General features: G+C 45.7%; 1 protein-coding gene across 1 annotated transcript in view; it reads right to left on the reverse strand.

The window, feature by feature from the left end:
• LOC133014749 (DENN domain-containing protein 4B-like) overlaps window positions 1-6,086 on the reverse strand; it is a 40,563-nt gene extending 34,477 nt beyond the window's left edge. Inside the window, exon 1 of the mRNA XM_061082010.1 lies at window positions 6,026-6,086. The gene's annotated coding sequence lies outside the window, so the exon portion shown is untranslated. The remainder of the gene's footprint in view (window positions 1-6,025) is intronic.
• Window positions 6,087-11,115: the final 5,029 nt, after the last annotated feature.

Raw genomic sequence — 11,115 nt, forward strand, 5'->3', positions numbered from 1 at the left:
CTCTCTCTCTCTCCGTCCTCTGACTGAAGAACAATCACGATCAGAAAATCTGATGCGAAAAATTTAAACCTAAAAAAAAAATCTCAATTCTCACAAATGTTGAATTTTCCTTAATTAACAGATAAACAAATAACAAACAAAGACATGAAATCATCAGGATTCCACAGCGACTCCGGTTTAAAGCCTCAGATCACTTTCATACACTAATCTCTACACTGCTGCATTATGGGTAAATCCCTGCAGCTCCCAGTGACACTCGCCTCGACCAATCAGGAGCCAGTCTCAGCTGTCAATCAGGACGGATCTGCCTGGTTTAATATCATCAAATAACAAAACTGATCAGAAACTTGAACAAACATCAGTGAGATGAGAACCACCTGAAATCATTAACAATTCATTTAATGTCTACTTTGATATTTTTGTTTGGTCCATGTCCCATCTGCTAACATGGAGGAGGAGGAGGAGTCTATGATCGATACCGTAGCCAGACACCAGGGGGTGATAGAGATCTACCTGTCTTTATTTACAGTCTGTGGTTCAACCTTCACGTTTGAAGCCAGTAATCAGATTACTGCATTCGATACTCTTTTGTTGACGATACTTTAGTTTGAATCAAACCCAGAACTTAAACAACAGGAAGGAGGACTGACTGAACACTTCCTGCTCCTGCTTCACAATAAAAGCTTTCAATTTCAGTCTCACCTTTAGAGTAAATAAGCTCAAACAAACTAGAGTGAGTAAAGAACCAGAGGAACGTGAACATCTGGTTCCTGAAGGTTCCACTGGACCGAGCAGCGAGCAGCAGCCGAGTGTTTCCTGTCAGCAGATGTTCCTGAGAAATGAAACTCACTCGTTTCCTTCCCTCTCTGCAGACCACAGGGGGGGGGGGTGAAAGTGAGAGTTTCACGTTGAAACGGACGGCGAGGAAGAAGAACGATGACCAGTGGGTCAAAGGTCTGCCAACAAACAGGAAGAAGGCTGGCTTCCTGTTTCCTGTTCATCGATGACTTCCTGGATCCAACACGCCTGTCATTATCTATTTAACCACACACACACATCTACAACCAACACACACACATCTACAACCAACACACATCCGAGTGTGTTTGTGCAGATAAACCGAATGTGACCTGATGGTGGCGCTAGATGCAAAGTAAGAGGAGAACTCCTCCTCCACATCGAACCAGTGATGATGATGAGTGAACGTTTCTGTTCCTGTGATGTCATCGGGGAACAGGAACACGAGTGTTACTCACAGAAGCTCCAGCTGTTCTCATCCACAGCTTTTTATCAGAGAACGTAGAAGAACCAGCGTCACTGGGACGAAGCAGAAGAGTCTCTGACCTTTGACCTTCTGGTGGTTTCTGTCCTCAAACGCTTTCATCCACAGAAGATCTGACCTTCACCTCCTGATGGACACAGAGGGAGTCGGCTGCTGGAGGAACCACATCATCATTCAACAGCAGTTTTCAGCAAAGTTACTTCCCCTTGTACTCCACTAATGTGCAACAATGGAAACCACACACGCCCACGCACGCACGTGCACACACACACACACACACACACACACACGCCCACGCACGTGCACACACACACACACACACACACACACACACACACACACACACATGAAAACTGAGAATCATATCTGAGCTGGAAGCTGCAAACGGACAAATTTACAACCTTGTCAGGAAGCAGGCGACGATCCGACTTCCCAAAATCACAGTGATTCACTTTCAGACCAATCAGGGACCGGCGAGGGAGGAGCTACAGCTCGCTGCCAGCACGGCGACGGCAGCAGGAGCAACCAGGACGACTCCTCCCCCCGGGTCAGAGTGGACGCCGCTGTCGCTGCCGTCAGATCAGAACCCGAGCGTTTCTTCAACACACACGAGGAACGAGTTCTGCTGACTGACTTCATGATGGATGTTTCAGCCAATCAGATCCTCACATGGTCACATGGTCACATGGTCACATGGCGTCCAGCTGCACACGATGATCCAGTGTTTGTTGAAACATTTTCATCAAACACATCAAACCGACGGTAGAACGCCTGCGACCACGAGGCGTCTGGTCTCCAGAGCCACGTGGTCGTCATGGTTACCCAGAGCTTGTCTTACGCTGGTCGCTGCTCGGGGCGGCGTGCGCAGAGTGCGAGCGGCGCCGCAGCTGCCGGAGGCGTCAGGTCGACCCGTTCACGCTCAGCCGCCACAGGAAGTGATGCAGCTTTCGTTTCCAGTTTGTGGAGCGAGCAGCGGAGGAGACGTCTCCACCACGAACACCACGTGTGGACGTGTGTGGCACAGCTGTGTGGTCACTGGTACTGGGGGGGGGGGGCGGCGTTAGGGATAACAGTAGCTCTTTGTGTCCTCGGGGGGGGGTGATCCCCTCTCGTCATGTCCAGTGACATCACGGACCGGAGACGTCCTCCACAGAGACACCGTTCACACCCTGTGTCCTGAGAGGTCATGAGGTCATCTGTCCAGGTGGAGATGAAGATGGACGCCATGACACCACGGCTCGACTCCACAACGCCACTGCACAGACAACACGCCACAAGATGGCAGCACTCTCGACCTCTGACCTCAACAGTTCCATAAACAACCAAATATCTTTCGACTCTTCTCAGACGAAACACTTTTAGTTTCAAATCTGTTAATTGACAAAGATCAGAAATGACCTCAGCGTCTGTTCAGTCTGAAGTGATGGATCCACTTCCTGCTCGTGTGTTTCATGTTCTCGACCAATCAGGAGCCAGTCTCACCGTTCTCCCGCCTCACATTGTTTCTACAGAATAAGAGTGTGTTCAGATCCGGCCTGTGGAGGCGGAGCCCCGGGCCCCGGGGCCTCTCGTGCTACACGCTAACACCAGGTGGTTCTATTTAAAGCCTGGTCAGAACACACAGCAGCGGCGGGTCAAGCTGCTGCCGCTCGGCCTCGGCTCCGGGAAACCGAACCGACGCCACACGACCGGTCGCCACATCACAGTTCACGCCACACGACCGGTCGCCGGCGTGAACTGTGACGATCGCTCAGCTGGCGTCTGCAGCCGAGTCGGATCGCCACAGACTCACCGAGCGGAGGAGACACCGGAGGTTTCAATATCCGGAGGCTAAATTTAGTTTCAGAGGTCGCTGAGTGAAGCATCGAGAAGACGACACGGTTCACAGGAGGAATACACAGAGACACAGAGGTCAGAGGTCACCTTGTATAACAGCAGCCAATCAGGAACCTTCATTCTGAAAGGTGCACAAATCATCAGCTTTTCACATTAAGTGTCATCACAATTCACAGCAGAAGTTTGGTTCACATCTCAACGATTTAATCATTTAATCCTCTTAGTCTTTTATTCTGAAAAACACTTCACAGAATCAGCAGGTGAAGTTTTTACAGTTTGAGCTTAAAATTCTAATTATTTTTCAGTTTTTAAGCAAATAAGATTTTTTAAGTAAAATAAAATGAAATAATAATGAATCGACCAAAGATTTCACAGCATTAAACTGCAGACACACACACACACACACACACACACACACACACACACACACACACACACACACACACACACACACACACACACACACACACACACACACACACACACACACACACACACACACACACACAGTAAAAACTTAAAAACTCAAGACTTCAGTTTTGAAACTTTGTGTTCACGCCCTTCACAAAACTACTCATGAGGCAGAAATGTTGTGTGACGGTTGTGTTGTCGTCCTCTGAGGGTCACGAGCAGGGAGCCCCCCCCCCCCCCCCCCTGTGTGTGTCCCGCCCGCTGGTCCACCGAGGACATGACGTGGTCCTCAGGAGGAATGTGGACCAGCGGCTCGGAGGCTCAGGATCTGTTGATCTCATACTTTCAGTTTGTTCCCACAGATCTCAGACCTGCAGGATGGGTTGTCTTCAGTCCCAGTGCATGCTGGGACACGCACACCCCCGACACCCAGAGACGGGATCGTGAGGTGCAGACAGAAGACAAATAGATTTTTGACTGTCCTCAGCGTCTCTACGGTTTCAAAAATGAACGATGTATCTACTGTTAGTTTTTGGGGAAACGCACAAACTTCTGTTGTGAGTCTTCAGATCAAACTTCTCTTTTTCACTGAAGAATCGTTTCCTGATTCCACAGCTTCGTGACTTTTATCAACAGGTTCAACAACAGGAGGTTTTCAGACACACACATTCCGTCCAGTGAAGACAAAGCTGTGTGTTCCTCTGATGGACGTGTTGTCCTCTGATGGACGTGTTGTCCTCTGATGGACGTGTTGTCCTCTGATGGACGTGTTGTGAGGAGCTGAGCACGTCTGAGCGAGTTCTTCTTCATGCTCCTCCTGAGCAGCTCAGGTCCACCTCACCTTTTAGTTCTAGTTACATGTTGTGTTAAAGTTACTTCAGGTAACTCAACCTTCACGCTCACGCCGCTGAGTCAGTTAGAAACGTCCCGCCCCTTAAAGCCGTCGCCTAGCAACAGAGCTATGAGGGATAAAGTTGGAAAGATGTTTAAAATGAAATACTCTGATGTTGTTACCGCTCTGAAGAGACAGACAGGTAGAGAGAGAGAGAGAGAGACAGAGACACAGACAGACCGATAGAGAGAGAGAGAGACAGATAGAGACACAGACAGACCGATAGAGAGAGAGAGAGAGAGACAGACAGGTAGAGAGAGAGAGACAGATAGAGACACAGACAGACAGAGAGACAGAGAGAGAGAGAGACAGAGAGAGCGAGAGAGACAGAGAGACAGAGAGAGAGAGAGACAGAGAGAGAGAGAGAGACAGACAGAGACACAGACAGACAGAGAGACAGAGAGAGACAGACAGACCGATAGAGAGAGAGAGAGAGAGAGAGACAGACAGGTAGAGAGAGAGAGAGAGAGACAGAGACACAGACAGACAGAGAGACAGAGAGCGAGAGAGACAGAGACAGTCAGACATATAGAGATACAGAGAGAGAGAGAGAGAGAGAGAGAGACAGACAGATAGAGAGAGAGAGACAGACAGACAGGTAGAGAGAGAGAGAGAGAGAGAGAGAGAGAGAGAGAGAGAGAGACAGACAGACAGACAGACAGATAGAGAGAGAGAGAGAGACAGACAGACAGGTAGAGAGAGAGAGAGAGAGAGAGACAGACAGATAGAGAGAGAGAGAGAGAGAGACAGACAGACAGGTAGAGAGAGAGAGAGAGAGAGAGAGAGACAGACAGACAGGTAGAGAGAGAGAGAGACAGAGACAGTCAGACATATAGAGATAGAGAGAGACACAGACAGTCAGACAGACAGAGAGAGAGAGACAGTCAGACAGAGAGAGAGAGAGAGTAAGAGAGAGAGAGACAGGGTGGAGAGATAGAGGGAGGGAGAGAGAGAGAGAGATAGATAGAGACACAGACAGACAGACAGATAGAGAGAGAGACAGACAGAGACCGAGAGACACAGTCAGACAGACACAGTTCCTCCTCTGACCACCAGGGCTCAGAGCAGCAGCTGCAGGGACATTTAAACGTCCACCACCAGCGGGTTCCATTATCGGACCCGCACATCGCGACCACGCACCAGAACCCTGTCGTGCACGAGCCGTGCGCGTGTCACCACGTCTCCTGAGGCGCGTGACACCCGGTGGTCGCTGCTGCGCGCTCCCGTCACGAGGAGGATGAGGAGTTCCATCATCGGACGCTCTGCGGAGGCTGCTGATGAATCTTTAGATTTGAATTATTATTTAATTAATTTTGTATTATTTTTTTAATGTGACGTCATCTTTAATATAACGAAGCGACACGCGAAGCGGTTTTAAATCCGTGCGCACGCGCGTGTCCGTGTCTCCAACTCGCACGCGCGGCGGGCACGAACCGACAGAGGCGTGTCCGATAATGGAACCTCCGTTAGCCGGTGCGTCCTGGCTAGCCGTGCCCGGTGAGAGCTAGCTAGCCCGGGAGGCCGCGTCGCGCCGGGCCGGTGGTTCCGGTCCCGGTGGTCCCGGTCCCGGTGGTTCCGGTCCCGGTGAGTCGGTGGGTCGGTACCTGGTCGTCACTGCTGCTGCCCGCGGAGAAGAAGCTCATGTGTCGTCCATGTTGTTCCAGCCGCAGCCTGTCAATCACATAACACCACACAACACCGACACACACTGCTTCCGCCCGCAGCCTTCACAATAAAGGCCCAGGGAGAATTTAACTTCCTGAACTCTGCTTTATTTTGGTTCGTATGTAAATATTAACACGATTTTCATTTCCTGTTTTTTGACTTTTAAACTTTATTCACATACTTCGATTGATCGCAGATGAATCAGTTTATTGTTTTAGTTCATATTTAATCAGTATTTACTAATGGAGCTCATGTTCTTTTGTTTGTTTGTTAAATAACCAACAAACATAAAATCAAGCCAATGTCATATTTTCTTTAATCATCGTTTCACTTTATATAAACTGTAAAAAACAGCGTGTGATGATTTATGTATTTAGTTTGACCAACCTGAAGATGTTGAGTTTCCTATGAAAGAAAATGTCTTTCTCTTATTTTGAAATCTGTTTAGCTTGTTTTCTGCTGGTCTTCGGCACTTTTGACGCAGCTGAAGAAAACTGACAAACTGTTTACTGATGGAATAATAACTATTATTATAATAATTATTATTACTACTACGGTAACCAAAATAATAACAATTATATCAGAATGGGTATTATCATTATAACAATGATGATTATTACATTAATAATAATCATTAGTATTATAATACTAAGAATGAAAATAATAGTAATGGTGATGATGTAATGATGATAACATGTAAGTTTACTCCCAGCAGACTTGTTACTTCATATATAACTTTAAATGTGATATTAAAGGTGAAATCCTGGAGTTATGATCAAATGAAGTTCAAACATTTATGAAACGATCAGTAAACTGTGAGATGTTATTTTCTCCGACTCGTAGATTAACTCAAGAGACGCTGCAGGTTTCACTTGTTTTATTTTCTTATTAAATCTCTGCTCAGCTTTCACACAGGTTTACAACACGCAACGTTCCCTGGTTATGACTTCATCATCACACGTCAACATATTAATCACATACAGAGAGAGAGGGGGGAGAGAGAGAGAGAGGAGAGGGGGGGGGGGGGGAGAGAGAAACAAACAATGACATTAATAATGTAAGAACATTAATATTATACATCAATACAAAATATGAAAAAATATGAAATATGGCCTTTAACTGATCCCTAATCTGCAGACACACACACCTCGCTGGTCAACAGCTCCCCCTACTGGCAGAGTCTGGAACTCACAACAGGTTTTCTTGCATTACAAAGGCATAATGTTGCCACACACACAGACACACACTTGTCTCTCTACAGTTGTGAGGACACTCATCGACATCATGAATTCTCTGACCTGGACCTGAACCTGGACCTGGACCTGAACCTGAACCTGAATCTCAAACCCTCAAACATCCCTTTGACTTTGTGGAGACACAAAGTCAAAACGTCCTCACAAGGATGGAAGGAACCAAACTGGCCTCCTGACTATAGAAAGACACAAAGACTCACACACACACACAAGAGGATGATACAAACACATATTGTGAATTTTGGGATGATTTGTCTGTAGGTTATTTCTCACATTTCATGAAACTTGTTCTAATAAAATGTGAGAACGCAAAAAAAAAATGCATCTTTCAAAAACATTAGTTCATTAATCTTGATGTTTTCAAACAGATTCAGATTTTCCTGCTGCTCAGTCTCCAGATCGTTTTGAGATTCCACTCTTCACTCCTGAGATTAAACTTCTGAACGTGAAGTCGTTTTTTTTTTGTTTTACTGCAGAAGTGTTTCATGAGCATTTTTAAAATTAAATTCTAATCAGTTGTTTCCAATTCAGCTTTTTGTTGAATCAGTTAAATTAACAATAACATTCAAGACATTTTTACTTCATCTGGATTTTAATTCAAACAGAAAACCAAATGAACACAGAGCTCCGGCTCCGACAGGAAATAAAATAACTGTTGACACGTTTCAGTAAAAGTATTTTCATCAGATTTGAATTGGTCTCGTTTTTTTAAACCCTGTTTTAATAAAACTGTTAAAACAAGTCGACTGGATTCAGATGCAGCGGTTTTTCTTTTTGTTAAAAAAAAACTAAAAATGTCTGGGAGAAAAAAAACTAAACAGTTGTGATGAATGTTTTTCTGCTGTAAACGGAAAATGTTTCTGTAAAATGAAAGTCGGCCGAGGTTCTTCAGGTGATTCGTTACCGTGACGACACACTGAACCGATCGTCAGCCAACATGGCTGCACAGAAACGCCATCACATCACTTCCTGTTTCCCCAATAAAGAAATCCGGTTGGCGACCGGCGCCAACAAGACTGGACCTGAATATCGACCTTCCAAGAATTCACCCGCCGCTCAGAAACAGAAAACTCAGCGGATCGACTCGATTCCCACGACGAAGCTCCGACTGCTCCTGGAGCTCAGAGGTCAGAGGTCAAGCAGCCTCGTCGGAAATCATCTCGTTCACGTCACAAAAATTCACTTCAAAGCTCAAACATCGCGACGAGTGTTGAATTAACAGCTTCGCCTTCATCAGATCGCAACCTGCTCGTACGTTTGTTAAAGAGCCGGATCCACCTGCGAACATGTGACTGCAGCAGCCTGAACTGACCTGCAGGGGGCGCTGTGGCCTGAGGCTCAACACAAATCACCTGATCGAATCGCAACAAGCTCCAGGTGACCTTTAACGCATCACGTGACCTTTAACGAAGTTACATTACCAAGTGTCCGAAGTATACGTTAAAAACATTTTGTCAATAAAGTTTGATTTCAGATTTTTTGGTGTTTTCACTTTGCGGCACCGCTGACGTCCACGGACACATTTTAAGTTTTTTTAAACATTTATCGTACATTTGTTTAAAAAATGTAAAAACTGGAAAAATAACGGATTAAAAATGTCTTAAAAGTATTTTATTTTTTAAAAAACTTTTCTACTTCTACCATCGACACACTTGTGTTGATTCTTTAATCTCATTAATGTTTATTCAGTTTATAATAATTTCCTCACCTGACGACTTTTCAACTTTTCAAACTTCCTGCATCTGAATCTTTTCTAACGACTTGTCAAGTTTTTATTTGGGCGAAATTTCAAGAATAAAGTTGTCAATTAATGCACAAAGTCATAATATTTCAAGAAAGAATAGAAACTTAATTTTAGGAGGTAAATTCTCCTCAAGGAGAAGTCGTGTTCGTCAGAGTTCTTTCTGGATCCAAAATCATTCAAAACATGACTTAATACTTCGTAAAATTAGGACTTGATTCTCAAAATCTCAGTGAAAAGTTGCAAAAACATTCAAATTAGAGATTGGGTTTTTATCAAAATAAGGAAAATTGAAGATGTAATCATTCCATTATTTATTTCTTTGACTTCTTGTTTTTCCAGAGCTGAGTTTGAGTATAAACACGATAACAGACAAAAGAAGCTGGAAACACGTGAAACGCTCCGACATCAACCAGCAGATTCGGTTCTGAGGCTCAAAATGTTTATGACTTTTTTTCCCATCAGAGAACAAACAGGTTCAGGACGTCAGAGCGGATGGATACGTTGTCGTTTGTCTAGAAATAGTTCCATCGTCTAATAAAATCAAATCACGATGTTTTTCATGTTGCTGAAAGTCAAACCAGATTCAAACACTGTGTGTGTGTGTGTGTGTGTGTGTGTGTGTGTGCGTGTGCATGTGTCGGACTTCTACAATGTTTCTTCTCTTGTTAAATATTCTCTTTTTTAAATTTACAAACAGATTTTAGATAATCTCTCATTAAAAAATATAAACTCCTTTATAGTTTATTAATAAAGTTAATAATAACCATTCTTTACCTCTGTTACATAAAAATACGTTACTGTGCTCGGCCTCAACACTGAGACAGGAAGTGCAGGCAGAGAGGGGGCGGGGCTAATGGGGGGCTGTCAATCAGTGACCAGGGTTAAAGCCGTCATATGAAAAAGACAAGGGGGCGGGGTCAAAGCTGTGACATCACTGACTCCAGCTGCAGCTCATTCTTCACGTTCACACTCTGAATAAAGATGGACGACATGACAGCTGCTAAAAGTGAAGCCAAAACATCTGCATCGCCCCCTGGTGGCCGGCTGCAGTGTAGGTCATAGCCCCTCCTCCTCCACGTTAGCAGATGGGACATGAACCAAACTAAAAAAGTGAAAATTAAATAAATGTTTCTGTCATTTCAGGTCGTTCTAATCCCTCTGAAGTTTGTTCAGAGAAGTTTTTTGATCAGTTTGGGTTGAATTCGATATTTGATGATATTAAAACAGGCGGAGACGTCATGATTGACAGCTGAGACTGACTCCTGATTGGTCGAGTGCGTGTGGGCGGGGTCCTGATACCACAGCTCCACTGCAGACTGACTGTAAAGGACGTCATCACCACAAGATGGCAGCACATGTATCTGAGATGTTTTGGCTTCACTTCTAAGTGGAGACGTCGTTTGTCTTCACAGATCCACTTTCACTTTCACTCTTCTCCACCAGGTGGACAGACAGGTGGACAGACAGGTGGACAGACAGGTGGACAGACCGGTGGACAGACCGGTGGACAGACCGGTGGACAGACCGGTGGACAGACAGGTGGACAGACCGGTGGACAGACAGGTGGACAGACAGGTGGACAGACCGGTGGACAGACAGACGGCAGGCGCACGGGGCTGACACGCACTGAAGCCACAGCTCCGAGACGCCGCTGCCTGAAGGCGAGCGAGCTCCACGTCTCAGCCTCTCTACGACGGCTGAGGTCAGAGCCACTTCCTGAAGACTCGACGCCCACGTGGTCGTTTCAGGCGTCGGATCGCAGCAGGAAGTGTCGTAGAAAGATGTGCTGATAAACGGAGGCGTTCACTTTCTACCTCCCTCACATCTGCTGCTGTCGGCAGGAAGTCAGCCGGACGCCACGAGGTGCCGCTAACACTCGAGTCGGATCCAAGGAGGATTCCTGCTGCGTCTCTAAAGGTCGTCACAGCTCCCCCTGCAGCTCGGAGGCAGACACTGAAATATGCGTCTTTATGTCACTGACGAGGGAAGTTATTTGCAGGTTTATGCTTTTTAAAAATGTTAAACCTTTTGT

This window comes from Limanda limanda, chromosome 11 (assembly GCF_963576545.1).
Source record: "Limanda limanda chromosome 11, fLimLim1.1, whole genome shotgun sequence".
In the NCBI taxonomy this organism is placed as follows: domain Eukaryota; kingdom Metazoa; phylum Chordata; class Actinopteri; order Pleuronectiformes; family Pleuronectidae; genus Limanda; species Limanda limanda.